This window comes from Salmo trutta, chromosome 3, assembly GCF_901001165.1.
Source record: "Salmo trutta chromosome 3, fSalTru1.1, whole genome shotgun sequence".
NCBI lineage: Eukaryota > Metazoa > Chordata > Actinopteri > Salmoniformes > Salmonidae > Salmo > Salmo trutta.
Window position 1 is genome coordinate 67,676,948 of NC_042959.1, and position 15,396 is coordinate 67,692,343.

Sequence of the window (15,396 nt, forward strand, 5' to 3'; positions counted from 1 at the left end):
ATCAGTAGTAGTAGCAGCAGTAGTAGTAGTAGCAGCAGCAGTAGTAGCAGCAGAAAACAATATTGTCCCCAATGGGGAAATTAGTTTTGCATCAATGAATCATCATCCATAGCCACATCCCAAAATGTTTTCTTTCCCCCTACTCTAATGATGTGCACATATGAGTTTCCCCCATCTTTTCCCACTGACTGCAGTGTATTGGTTTCATGTTGGCACCATACTGTAATCATTTACCAGCAGCAGCAACTAGGCCTGGCACAATTACAGTTTAGCTGTGTAACTGACGGTTATGGATGAAGACAGTCATGAAAATAAAATAACCGTCATAACCGTTTAAAAAAAGTATTATTGTAATTTGTATTTTTTGGGGTGTGTGTGGAAAGAACTGCTGTCTGAAGACAGGACGGCTGGGCATTCGTGCTGAGTCCATTTGATGTAACATGGACATGTAACATAGTCCCCACAACATGATGAAACTTTGTTGCTCCTTGCTGAAACAAGCCAGGTGTTGTAGCAAACGAGTCTTCAGTTGCCTAGGCAACACCCCCCTCCCTGCAGCAACACAGGCAGTCAAGGGACTAGGAAAGGAGAAAATGTCTTAAATACTTTTTTTGGGGGGGGCTATTCGAACGGTTATTACGGTGACCGCGGTCATTTTGCTGTCCAATAACTGTCATCCATAATTCCATGACTATCACAGCCCTAGCAGCGACTCCACTCTGTTGTTTTGTTGATGAGAAAAGTCATGTTTCTCAGCTTCCCTGTCCCATGATGTGGTGGTCCTCCAATCAGCAGCCTTTTATAGAACTCTGCTGTCAGAGGTGTCAGCGGCACCTCGAAAGAGAGAGGGAAAGAGAGATTAAAGGAAGAGAGAGATACAGTTTGTGTTTGTGTGTGCACGCTTGTGTGTATGTTCTTCTCTACTGGATAGGTCGGGTGGCTATCCAGTAGAACTGTACTGTTGTTCCAGTGTTTGTGATGGGGAGTGATTCAGAGCTGGCCTGGTGGAATGGCAGGGCAGCTGACCTCAAGCCTGCCTTGTTGTCTCTCTCTCTCCCTGGGGGTGGGAAATCGGGGGTCTATCCATTCCAAAAGAACTCATGTGATTAAAAAAGTGAGAAATATGGAAGTAAAACTGTGCAGGAGCCACATTTACAGTGATTGGGCTTCAGGAATGTCATCACTTCACTCAATGTTTTCTGCTTTAATTGATGCATTATTTGAAACAGTCTTTAACCTGTTGGTTCAGCTCAGATACCCAAACTACAATGCACTTATGTGATGTGAGCCTATGCAGTTACTTACTGTATAGGGGACCATGAATTTATATTGTGGTCTGGTTGTATGTTTAGGCTTTTTGATATGTCTCAAATGTGTCTCCACCCTGACTGATGACTGAATGTAATGGATAACAACACCGTGAGACATTGCTTTTTGATATCAGTATGAAAGCAATTAGTAGGGAAATGGGAGATTTTCAAAGGAGCCTCTGGGCAGGAAGAAAGAGAGTGATGTTTGATATTAGGTTTGTTGCCAAGCAACTCCCAACCTTTACATTTCAACTGAAGCTCTGCTAAGGACATGTTAAGGTAAACCATCTGAGGGTAAATGCTCTGGAAAGAATTGCTGTACTTTATAGGGAATAGGGTGCCATTTGGGATTCACATATTGTTGACTGGTCTGTGTCTATACTATCTATGGTAATGATTGTATTGGGGAAGAGAGTAAGGTAGTCAGTAGCCAGCAGAAGACTGGTAACTGGAAGAGGAGGAGTGAAGGGTCTGAGTGACAGAGGAGAAAGAGAAGACGTCATTTTGTGGCGAGTGCCCCTTCACCTCATTACTGTGTCAACCAACCTGCTCTCTCTCCTTTTCACTTTTACCCCCCTCCTTCCTTCCTTCCTTCTCTCTTTTTCTCTCCCATTGATGTCCTGTGGTTTCTCACCTCTCAGCCTGTTGCCTTCCACAGCAGGAATCCCTAGGGCTGTAGACCAGACCTCTCTCTGCCTCCTCTCTGTCCTCACCCCACCATCCACTTCATGTAGCAGTAATACAACCCACCACTGGATCTCCTAACCTTACAATCTTAGAAAAAAGGTTCTTCGGCTGTCCCCATAGGATAACCCTTTTTGGTTCCAGGTAGGACCCTTTATGGTTCCAGGTAGAAGCCTTTCCATAGAGGGTTCTACAAGGAACCCAAAAGGGTTGTACCTGGAACCAAAAAGGGTTCTCCTATGGGGAAAGCCGAAGAATCCTTTTAGGTTCTAGAGAGCACCTTTTTTTTCTAAGAGTGCAGAGAGCCATCACATTCTCTTGAGTCACTGATGTAATATAATGGTCATTTGTGGTGCTGTCTGTGGGTTATTATTTCAGTAAATAATAACCCAGAAATACAGCCGGTGTGATGCATTTTACCAGAAGATAGTTTTGGGGAAGAGTTTTCCTTTAAGTGCCTGCAGTGCTGTTATGTGTTTTTTATTTTCTTAGTTGGACGGTTTGTGTATTATAGATACAGGCTACGTTCTACAGGACATGATGTATTATAGATACAGGCTGCATTCTACAGGACATGATGTATTATAGATACAGGCTACATTCTACAGGACATGATGTATTATAGATACAGGCTATATTCTACAGGACATGATGTATTATACATACAGGCTACGTTCTACAGGACATGATGTATTATAGATACAGGCTACATTCTACAGGACATGATGTATTATAGATACAGGCTACATTCTACAGGACATGATGTATTATAGATACAGGCTACATTCTACAGGACATGATGTATTATAGATACAGGCTATATTCTACAGGACATGATGTATTATAGATACAGGCTACATTCTACAGGACATGATGTATTATAGATACAGGCTACATTCTACCGGACATGATGTATTATAGATACAGGCTACATTCTACCGGACATGATGTATTATAGATACAGGCTACATTCTACAGGACATGATGCTTGTGTATTATAGATACAGGCTACATTCTACAGGACATGATGTATTATAGATACAGGCTACATTCTACCGGACATGATGTATTATAGATACAGGCTACATTCTACAGGACATGATGTTTGTGTATTATAGATACAGGCTACATTCTACAGGACATGATGTATTATAGATACAGGCTACATTCTACAGGACATTATGTATTATAGATACAGGCTACATTCTACAGGACATTATGTATTATAGATACAGGCTACATTCTACCGGACATGATGTATTATAGATACAGGCTACATTCTACAGGACATGATGTTTGTGTATTATAGATACAGGCTACATTCTACAGGACATGATGTATTATAGATACAGGCTACATTCTACAGGACATGATGTATTATAGATACAGGCTACATTCTACCGGACATGATGTATTATAGATACAGGCTACATTCTGCAGGACATGATGTATTATAGATACAGGCTACATTCTACAGGACATGATGTATTATACATACAGGCTACATTCTACAGGACATTATGTATTATAGATACAGGCTACATTCTGCAGGACATGATGTATTATAGATACAGGCTACATTCTACAGGACATGATGTATTATACATACAGGCTATGTTCTACAGGACATTATTTATTATAGATACAGGCTACATTCTACAGGACATTATGTATTATAGATACAGGCTACATTCTACAGGACATGATGTATTATAGATACAGGCTACATTCTATAGGACCTGATGTATTATAGATACAAGCTACATTATACAGGACATGATGTATTATAGATACAGGCTACATTCTACAGGACATGATGTATTATAGATACAGGCTACATTCTATAGGACCTGATGTATTATAGATACAAGCTACATTATACAGGACATGATGTATTATAGGTACAGGCTACATTCTACAGGACATGATGTATTATAGATACAGGCTACATTCTACAGGACATTATGTATTATAGATACAGGCTACATTCTACAGGACATGATGTATTATAGATACAGGCTACGTTCTACAGGACATGATGTATTATAGATACAGGCTGCATTCTACAGGACATTATGTATTATAGATACAGGCTACATTCTGCAGGACATGATGTATTATAGATACAGGCTGCATTCTACAGGACATTATGTATTATAGATACAGGCTATGTTCTACAGGACATGATCCTTGATTGCTTCATTCAGGTTTGATTCATTTTCTGACAACATGAGTAATCACCTGTATGGAATTACCTGCCATGCTGCGCTATTCAATTTACAACACAAAACCCTCAGGCCAGGCCCGATATATATTTAAAACCTGTTATATTGCTGTGTATTCTGCCTTAAAGCTATCTCATTCTCCTTTATCCAGTCCAAGTTGCGGCAGGTTAACATGCCACCTTGTACTTTTTAATGCAGCAGTTTTAGTCGATTTGGTAAACTGTAGCTGTCAGAAAAGTTTACTAACATTTGAGGTAGAGGTCGACCGATTTATCGGAATGGTCGATTTAATTAGGGCCGATTTCAAGTTTTTATAACAATCGGAAATCAGTATTAGAGGACACCGATTTGGCCGATTTATATTTTTTTTTTATTTATTTATTTTATTTTTTTTATTTTAATTTATTTTTTTTAGATATCTTTTTTTTTTTTTATAGACCTTTATTTAACTAGGCAAGTCAGTTAAGAACACATTCTTATTTTCAATGACGGCCTAGGAACGGTGGGTTAACTGCCTTGTTCAGGCGCAGAACGACAGATTTTTACCTTGTCAGCTCGGGGATTCAATCTTGCAACCTTACGGTTAACTAGTCCGACGCTCTAACCACCTGCTTTACATTGCACTCCATGAGGAGCCTGCCTGTTACGCGAATGCAGTAAGAAGCCAAGGTAAGTTGCTAGCTAGCATTAAACTTATCTTATAAAAAACAATCAATCAATCATAATCACTAGTTAACTACACATGGTTGATGATATTACTAGTTTATCTAGCCTGTCCTGCGTTGCATATAATCGCTTAGGTACACGTTGCTCCAACTTGTACCTAACCATAAACATCAATGCCTTTCTTAAAATCAATACACAAGTATATATTTTTAAACCTGCATATTTAGTTAGTATTGCCTGCTAACATGAATTTCTTTTAACTAGGGAAAATGTGTCACTTCTCTTGCAACAGAGTCAGGGTATATGCAGCAGTTAGGGCCGCCTGGCTCGTTGCGAACTGTGATGACTATTTCTTCCTAACAAAGACAGCCGACTTCGCCAAACTGGGGATGATTTAACAAAAGAGCATTTGCGAAAAAAGCACAATCAAACCATAAACATCAATGCCTTTCTTAAAATCAATACACAGAAGTATATATTTTTAAACCTGCATATTTAGCTAAAAGAAATCCAGGTTAGCAGGCAATATTAACCAGGTGAAATTGTGTCACTTCTCTTGAGTTCATTGCACGCAGACTCAGGGTATATGCAACAGTTTGGGCCGCCTGGCTCGTTGCGAACTAATTTGCCAGAGTTTTACGTAATTATGACATAACATTGAAGGTTGTGCAATGTAACAGGAATATTTAGACTTAGGGATGCCACCCGTTAGATAAAATACGGAACGGTTCCGTATTTCACTGAAAGAAAAAACGTTTTGTTTTCGAGATGATAGTTTCCGGATTCGACCATATTAATGACCAAAGGCTCGTATTTCTGTGTGTTATTTTGTTATGATTAAGTCTATGATTTGATATTTGATAGAGCAGTCTGACTGAGCAGTGGTAGGCACCAGCAGGCTCGTAAGCATTCATTCAAACGGCACTGTCGTGCATTTTGCCAGCAGCTCTTCGCAATGCTTCAAGCATTGAGCTGTTTATGACTTCAAGCCTATCAACTCCCGAGATTAGGCTGGTGTAACTGATATGAAATGGCTAGCTACATTTACATTTAAGTCATTTAGCAGACGCTCTTATCCAGAGCGACTTACAAATTGGTGCATTCACCTTATGATATCCAGTGGAACAACCACTTTACAATAGTGCATCTAAATATTTTAAGGGGGGGGGGGGGTTAGGTGGATTACTTTATCCTATCCTAGGTATTCCTTAAAGAGGTGGGGTATCAGGTGTCTCCGGAAGGTGGTGATTGACTCCGCTGTCCTGGCGTCGTGAGGGAGTTTGTTCCACCATTGGGGTGCCAGAGCAGCGAACAGTTTTGACTGGGCTGAGCGGGAACTGTACTTCCTCAGAGGTAGGGAGGCGAGCAGGCCAGAGGTGGATGAACGCAGTGCCCTTGTTTGGGTGTAGGGCCTGATCAGAGCCTGAAGGTACGGAGGTGCTGTTCCCCTCACAGCTCCGTAGGCAAGCACCATGGTCTTGTAGTGGATGCGAGCTTCAACTGGAAGCCAGTGGAGAGAGCGGAGGAGCGGGGTGACGTGAGAGAACTTGGGAAGGTTGAACACCAGACGGGCTGCGGCGTTCTGGATGAGTTGTAGGGGTTTAATGGCACAGGCAGGGAGCCCAGCCAACAGCGAGTTGCAGTAATCCAGACGGGAGATGACAAGTGCCTGGATTAGGACCTGCGCCGCTTCCTGTGTGAGACAGGGTCGTACTCTGCGAATGTTGTAGAGCATGAACCTACAGGAACGGGTCACCACCTTGATGTTAGTTGAGAACGACAGGGTGTTGTCCAGGATCACGCCAAGGTTCTTAGCACTCTGGGAGGAGGACACAATGGAGTTGTGAACCGTGATGGCGAGATCATGGAACGGGCAGTCCTTCCCCGGGAGGAAGAGCAGCTCTGTCTTGCCAAGGTTCAGCTTGAGGTGGTGATCCGTCATCCACACTGATATGTCTGCCAGACATGCAGAGATGCGATTCGCCACCTAGCTAGTTAGCGGGGTGCGCGCTAATAGCGTTTCAAACGTCACTCGCTCTGAGACTTGGAGTAGTTGTTCCCCTTGCTCTGCATGGGTAACGCTGCTTCAAGGGTGGCTGTTGTCGATGTGTTCCTGGTTCGAGCCCAGGTAGGAGCGAGGAGAGGGACGGAAGCTATACTCTTACACTGGCAATACTAAAGTGCCTATAAGAACATCCAATTGTCAAAAATATATGAAATACAAATAGTATAGAGAGAAATAGTCCTATAATTCCTATAATAACTACAACCTAAAACTTCTTACCTGGGAATATTGAAGACACATGTTAAAAGGAACCACCAGCTTTCATATGTTCTCATGTTCTGAGCAAGGAATTTAAACATTACCTTTCTTACATGGCACATATTGCACTTTTACTTTCTTCTCCAACACTTTGTTTTTGCATTATTTAAACCAAATTGAACATGTTTCATTATTTATTTGAGGCTAAATTGATTTTGATGTATTATATTAAGTTAAAATAAGTGTTCATTCAGTATTGTTGTAATTGTCATTATTACAAATAAATTTAAAAAATCGGCCTACTAATCGGTAGCGGCCTTTTTTTTGGTCCTTCAATAATCGGTATCGGCGGTGAAAAATCATAATCGGTCGACCTCTAATTTGAGGCAATATGAATAATGGTCCTTAAAGTATGAACACTCATGAAAACTTTATTTCACATTATAGCAGTAGATAGACTTAAATTTCAATTTAGTCGTTCCAAATAAACATCCACTAATCTAGCCTGCTCTTTGTGATGGAAACTTGCAAAACAATATTCATATCACTATGGTGATATGTAATGCAAGCTATATTTCACTATGTTGTGGATAATGGATAACTCAATCCCAAAGATTTAGGCAGAGACTATTTAAGGTATAATATTAAAATATTTAATACAAGCAGCTATGAGGGAGATCTGTCTGATTTAGTCAGGGAATAACTAACTAGGGAGATGGTCCCTCATACAGTGAGGGAAAAAAGTATTTGATTCCATGCTGACAAAGAAATTATCAGTCTATAATTTTAATGGTAGGTTTATTTGAACAGTGAGAGACAGAATAACAACAACAAAAATCCAGAAAAACGCATGTCAAAAATGTTATAAATTGATTTGCATTTTAATGAGGGAAATAAGTATTTGACCCCCTCTCAATCAGAAAGATTTCTGGCTCCCAGGTGTCTTTTATACAGGTAACGAGCTGAGATTAGGAGCACGCTCTTAAAGGGAGTGCTCTTAATCTTAGTTTGTTACCTGTATAAAAGACACCTGTCCACAGAAGCAATCAATCAATCAGATTCCAAACTCTCCACCATGGCCAAGACCAAAGAGCTCGCCAAGGATGTCAGGGACAAGATTGTAGACCTACACAAGGCTGGAATGGGCTACAAGACCATCGCCAAGCAGCTTGGTGAGAAGGTGACAACAGTTGGTGCGATTATTCGCAAATGGAAGAAACACAAAAGAACTGTCAATCTCCCTCGGCCTGGGGCTCCATGAAAGATCTCACCTCGTGGAGTTGCAATGATCTTGAGAACGGTGAGGAATCAGCCCAGAACTACACGGGAGGATCTGGTCAATGATCTCAAGGCAGCTGGGACCATAGTCACCAAGAAAACAATTGGTAACACACTACGCTGTGAAGGACTGAAATCCTGCAGCACCCGCAGGGTCCCCCTGCTCAAGAAAGCACATATACATGCCCGTCTGAAGTTTGCCAATGAACATCTGAATGATTCAGAGGACAACTGGGTGAAAGTGTTATGATCAGATGAGACCAAAATGGAGCTCTTTGGCATCAACTCAACTCGCCGTGTTTGGAGGAGGAGGAATGCTGCCTATGACCCCAAGAACACCATCCCCACCGTCAAACATGGAGGTGGAAACATTATGCTTTGGGGGTGTTTTTCTGCTAAGGGGACAGAACAACTTCACCGCATCAAAGGGACGATGGACAGGGCCATGTACCGTCAAATCTTGGGTGAGAACCTCCTTCCCTCAGCCAGGGCATTGAAAATGGGTCGTGGATGGGTATTCCAGCATGACAATGACCCAAAACACACGGCCAAGGCAACAAAGGAGTGGCTCTAGAAGAAGCACATTAAGGTCCTTGAGTGGCGTAGCCAGTCTCCAGACCTTAATCCCATAGAAAATCTGTGGAGGGAGCTGAAGGTTCGAGTTGCCAAACGTCAGCCTCGAAAGCTTAATGACTTGGAGAAGATCTGCAAAGAGGAGTGGGACAAAATCCCTCCTGAGATGTGTGCAAACCTGGTGGCCAACAACAAGAAACGTCTGACCTCTGTGATTGCCAACAAGGGTTTTGCCACCAATTACTAAGTCATGTTTTGCAGAGGGGTCAAATACTTATTTCCCTCGTTAAAATGCAAATCATTTTATACATTTTTCACATGCGTTTTTCAGGATTTTTTTGTTGTTATTCTGTCTTTCATTGTTCAAATAAACCTACCATTAAAATTATAGACTGACCATTTCTTTGTCAGTGGGCAAACGTAGAAAAACAGCAGGGGATCAAATACTTTTTTCCCTCACTGTATAGAGGAGGGCTGATAATACAATCATGTTGTTTTATACGAGCAACAGTTCCAGAACACAATGGCCTTGTGTTAGGGTGCAGACATGACAGAAGTCTATGAAAAGCAGAACATCACAGGTTAACACAGAAGAGAGCATAAACCTTGAAAAGTTACAACAGCTCAGCCCAAATTCTGCCACCACAACTATAACAGTTGTATAACACATTTCAATTCACTTCTTCACTGTGTTCTAAGTTACCCTATTACAGCTAAACCTTGCACCTGGCTCTATCTTACTTTAACAAGGGGCCCCGGGCTAATTTATCATCAGACATGTTACTATACTCTGCGCTTCTCTCTCGCTGCTCTCCCGCTCAATGAAAGGTTATTAACAATTTACAGGCCGTAGTCTCTGGACGCTCCTCTTGCTCCGTGAAGACGGATCCAACCCGAGGTCTTCTCCTGCTATCTCCTTTACTCTCTCTCTCCTAATGAGCTGCAGTGTGTTCTTAGCATTGTGAATAAAATATCACACTTCTCCCCCTAAAATAAAGACCTTGCTACTCCACCACTGCTGCTTTGTCTTGGATGGCGCGGTAGTGAGTCTGTCTGTGTAAGTAGCTGTAACAGAGGATGGCACGGTAGTGAGTCTGTCTGTGTAAGTAGCTGTAACAGAGGATGGCACGGTAGTGAGTCTGTCTGTGTAAGTAGCTGTAACAGAGGATGGCGCGGTAGTGAGTCTGTCTGTGTAAGTAGCTGTAACAGCGGGTGGCGCGGTAGTGAGTCTGTCTGTGTAAGTAGCTGTAACAGAGGATGGCACGGTAGTGAGTCTGTCTGTGTAAGTAGCTGTAACAGAGGATGGCACGGTAGTGAGTCTGTCTGTAAGTAGCTGTAACAGAGGATGGCACGGTAGTGAGTCTGTCTGTGTAAGTAGCTGTAACAGAGGATGGCACGGTAGTGAGTCTGTCTGTGTAAGTAGTTGTAACAGAGGATGGCACGGTAGTGAGTCTGTCTGTGTAAGTAGCTGTAACAGAGGATGGCACGGTAGTGAGTCTGTCTGTGTAAGTAGCTGTAACAGAGGATGGCACGGTAGTGAGTCTGTCTGTGTAAGTAGCTGTAACAGAGGATGGCACGGTAGTGAGTCTGTCTGTGTAAGTAGCTGTAACAGAGGATGGCACGGTAGTGAGTCTGTCTGTGTAAGTAGCTGTAACAGAGGATGGCACGGTAGTGAGTCTGTCTGTGTAAGTAGCTGTAACAGAGGATGGCACGGTAGTGAGTCTATCTAAATCAAATCAAATTGTATTGGTCACATACACATGGTTAGCAGATGTTAATGCGAATGTAGGGAAATGCTTGTGCTTCTAGTTCTGACAATGCAGTAATATCTAACAAGTAATCTAACAATTTCACAACAACTACCTTATACAAGTGTAAAGGAATGAATAAGAATATGTACATAAAGATATATGAATGAGCGATGGCCGAACGGCATAGGCAAGATGGTGTAGAGTACAGTATATACATATGAGATGAGTAATGTAGGGTATGTAAACATTATATAAAGTGGCATTGTTTAAAGTGACTAGTGATACATTTATTACATAAATGTTTCATTATTAAAGTGGCTGGAGTTGAGTTAGTATGTTGGCAGCAGCCACTCAATGTTAGTGATGGCTGTTTAACAGTCTGATGGCCTTGAGATAGAAGCTGTTTTTCAGTCTCTCAGTCCCAGCTTTGATGCACCTGTACTGACCTCGCCTTCTGGATGGTAGTGGGGTGAACAGGCAGTGGCTCGGGTGGTTGTTGTCCTTGATGATATTTTTGGCCTTCCTGTGACATCGGGTGGTGTAGGTGTCCTGGAGGGCAGGTAGTTTGCCCCCGGTGATGCGTTGTGCAGACCTCACTACCCTCTGGAGAGCCTTACGGTTGTGGGCGGAGCAGTTGCCGTACCAGGCGGTGATACAGCCCGACAGGATGCTCTCGATTGTGCATCTGTAAAAGTTTGTGAGTATTTTTGGTGACGAGCCAAATTTCTTCAGCCTCCTGAAGTTGAAGAGGCGCTGCTGCGCCTTCTTCACCATGCTGTCTGTGTGGGTGGACCATTTCAGTTTGTCCGTGATGTGTACGCCAAGAAACGTAAAACTTTCCACCTTCCCCACTACTGTCCCGTCGATGTGGATAGGGGGCTGCTCCCTCTGCTGTTTCCTGAAGTCCACGATCATCTCCTTTGTTTTGTTGACATTGAGTGCGAGGTTATTTTCCTGACACCACACTCCGAGGGCCCTCACCTCCTCCCTGTAGGCCGTCTCGTTGTTGTTGGTAATGAAGCCTACCACTGTAGTGTTGTCTGCAAACTTGATGATTGAGTTGGAGGCGTGCATGGCCACGCATTCATGGGTGAACAGGGAGGACAGGAGAGGGCTGAGAACGCACTCTTGTGGGGCCCCAGTGTTGAGGATCAGTGGGGTGGAGATGTTGTTTCCTACCCTCACCACCTGGGGGCGGCCCGTCAGGAAGTCCAAGACCCAGTTGCACAGGGCGGGGTCGAGACCCGGGGTCTCGAGCTTAATGACGAGTTTGGAGGGTACTATGGTGTTAAATGCTGAGCTGTAGTCGATGAACAGCATTCTTACATAGATATTCCTCTTGTCCAGATGGGATAGGGCAGTGTGCAGTGTGATTGCGATTGCGTCGTCTGTGGACCTATTGGGACAGTAAGCAAATTGGAGTGGGTCTAGGGTGTCTGGTAGGTTGGAGGTGATATGGTCCTTGACTAGTCTCTCAAAGCACTTCATGATGATGGAAGTGAGTGCTACGGGGCGGTAGTCATTTAGCTCAGTTACCTTAGCCTTCTTGGGAACAGGAACAATGGTGGCCCTCTTGAAGCACGTGGGAACAGCAGACTGGGATAAGGATTGTAAGTAGTTGTAACATCGTATGGCTCGGCAGTGAGTCTGTCTGTGTAAGTAGCTGTAATATGGAGATATGGGGATGCAGCAGCGTTGGTATGGTAGTATAGTTATAGCAGTTATTGTGCTTCCTCAACTGGAACCAAACCAGACATTTGTTGTGATTCAATGCTTGTTTTGTACTGTAGTTAAGCTGCTTTTTTAAATGGACAGATAGCTGTACTGCTGTATGGACAGATTCATATTAAGTCCGTTGGTCTAGCGCCAGCTCTGTGTGGTCTTAAGCTCTCCCAGTCCTTCCTTCCTATGGAGAAGAGTGGGTGGATGTATAGAGCCTCTAATCTGTGGAGAAACTCTTAACAGATTGTGTTTCATCATTCCCTGGTTCCCTGGCAAGTCATTTAAAATGTATATCTGGGCTCACCATTGTGTTGTTCACTAAATCCCTCCTTTTTTCTCTGTAATGGTCTGATCATGGGGCTGAGCTGGAATTACACACACGCACACACACTGGAATTACCATTAACGCTACAGCTTAATTAGCCTTGTTAGTCATTAGGATGCAGAATCAGAGATGGGCTGTCATTTGGGAGGCAGGCGTTGTTGTTGTTGTTTGGGCTGAGTCGGTATTTGCCGCCTGAGAACACCTGCCCTGGTGGGCGTAAGGGAGAAAGAGCCTGGCTGCTTTGACCCCCTTTTGTGTTCAACAAAAAGTGCTGTGATGAAAGTGCGCCGTAGAGAATGAAGTGGAGGCCTACGCAGCGGCAGTGTGTGTTCTTCTGGCTTGTGTTCATCTGAACATGTGAATGTGCATGTCCTTGAATGTAGGCTACATCAGTGAGCAAATGCATCTGTGGCAGATTAAAATGTGGCGCAATGAAAGATGGGTGTGGGAGTCAAGAATGCAAGGTTTGGACGAACACCACCCTATCTGCACCAGTCTTGTTGTTCATCAAGGTTTGGACGAACACCACCCTATCTGCACCAGTCTTGTTGTTCATCAAGGTTTGGACCAACACCACCCTATCTGCACCAGTCTTGTTGTTCATCAAGGTTTGGACCAACACCACCCTATCTGCACCAGTCTTGTTGTTCATCAAGGTTTGGACCAACACCACCCTATCTGCACCAGTCTTGGTGTTCATCAAAGTTTGGACCAACACCACCCTATCTGCAACAGTCTTGGTGTTCATCAAAGTTTGGACCAACACCACACTATCTGCACCAGTCTTGGTGTTCATCAAAGTTTGGACCAACACCACCCTATCTGCAATAGTCTTGGTGTTCATCAGGTTTGGACCAACACCACCCTATCTGCACCAGTCTTGTTGTTCATCGCAATAGTGTGAAATGAGTTTGGGCTTGACAGGCAGTGGAGGCTCCATTGGAGTGGACAGACTGGAGGACAGGCAGTGGAGGCTCCACTGGAGTGGACAGACCGGAGGACAGGCAGTGGAGGCTCCATTGGAGTGGACAGACTGGAGGACAAGCAGTGGAGGCTCCATTGGAGTGGACAGACCGGAGGACAGGCAGCACTGTCAGGTGTAATGAGTGTATTGGGTGCTGCATATTATATGGTGAGCTGAGCTCTCTGGCTCTGTCCTAAATGGCACCCGTTTTGGGCCGCAGCCTCTCCTCTCTCTCCTATTGATTCATGTCTGTCTGTCTGTCTGTCTGTCCCTGTCCTAATTAGCACACAGGCACTTCTTCCACCTGGGTGTTAATGGAATTAAGTGACCTGGCCTTATTCAGTTGGACTCACACACACACACACACACACACACACACAAACACAAACAAACAAACAAAACGTACCCACCCCCTGCCTGTATCCGGGATCAGGTAACTCCGAATGCGTCGTACATTATGGGTAGAATTTAGTCAGCCTCCACTTTCCAGTCTGGACGCCTCCCCGCTTCAATGATGTCATGTGTGACACAGGGGTGCCACTTCTGTTACGCTGGCTCTATATTGGACACCTCTATCTGGATATATTAATGAATTAATTGTATGAAATATGATTCATGTTATGTCCCCTAATTCACCCTCCTCACCCTCCCCATCTGTTCTATTCTTGACTGATCATCTTTTCTGTGAAATGTAGACACAAAATGTAAGATTGTATTTGTTCTTCTCCACAATGCATGAACAGCCTCACCTGGCAGGGGAATTGGATAATTAAAAGTAGAAGGTTGCTCCAGCCAGAGACTACACCGCAAAGACAGGGCTTATTTCCTCTGTGGTCCTCTGGAAGGAAACCAGAGTTGATTATTTGTTTTGCAGAATCGACCGCTAGCGGCGATGTCCTCTTTCTAATCCTTGTACCTGCAGTCTGAATCCTCTGTCTGTCCCCCCTGGAGGAATTGGTCCTGGATATATTCCACCTGGTTCCAGATGTTACATCCTGACTCCTGTGACCCTGGGATGCTGCTAGCTGCTTCGCTCTCTTCTCTTTCAGCCATCTTGTGTCTAGTCAGGCCTAGTGGGAGCTCCCAGGACAGAGACATAGGTGCGTCCCAAATGGCTTCCCTATTCCCTACATAGTGCACTTCTTTTGACCAGGGTCCGTAGGTGATATATAGGGGATAGGGTGCCATTTGGGAAGCAGATAGAGAAACTGAGGCTAGGAAGAGGGTCAGTCGCTCCCCATATTGAGCCGATGAATAATTCAGAGCAGGGACAGTCCACTAGTGTAGCAGACAGTATGAACCCTCTCTCTGGAGACACACCATTGGTGCTCATTAAGGCCTGTGGATGGACTGGTTTAGAGTTTTCTTCTGATTCACTCTTTCTATCTTCCTCCATTCCTCTCTCTCGCTCTCTCGCTCTCACACACTCTTTCTCTCTCCATCTCTCTCAGTCTTTCTCTCTCTGTCTCTCTCTCTCTCCATGACAGAGACAACAATGGGTCTGTTCCCTAGCTGGCAGTGGAGCTGAGAGGTTATTGACCTTGGTATTGTGCCTCGGGGCAGTGGTCAGAGTTCACAATAAGGGATTTGCACAACAGACTTTCATGGGCACCATGAACTTGCATTAATTTAGTC

General features: G+C 43.8%; 1 protein-coding gene across 1 annotated transcript in view; it reads left to right on the forward strand.

Moving 5' to 3' along the window:
• LOC115185199 (serine/threonine-protein kinase ULK4-like) overlaps window positions 1–15,396 on the forward strand; it is a 121,388-nt gene that overhangs the window by 63,313 nt on the left and 42,679 nt on the right. The gene's annotated exons all lie outside the window — the stretch shown is intronic.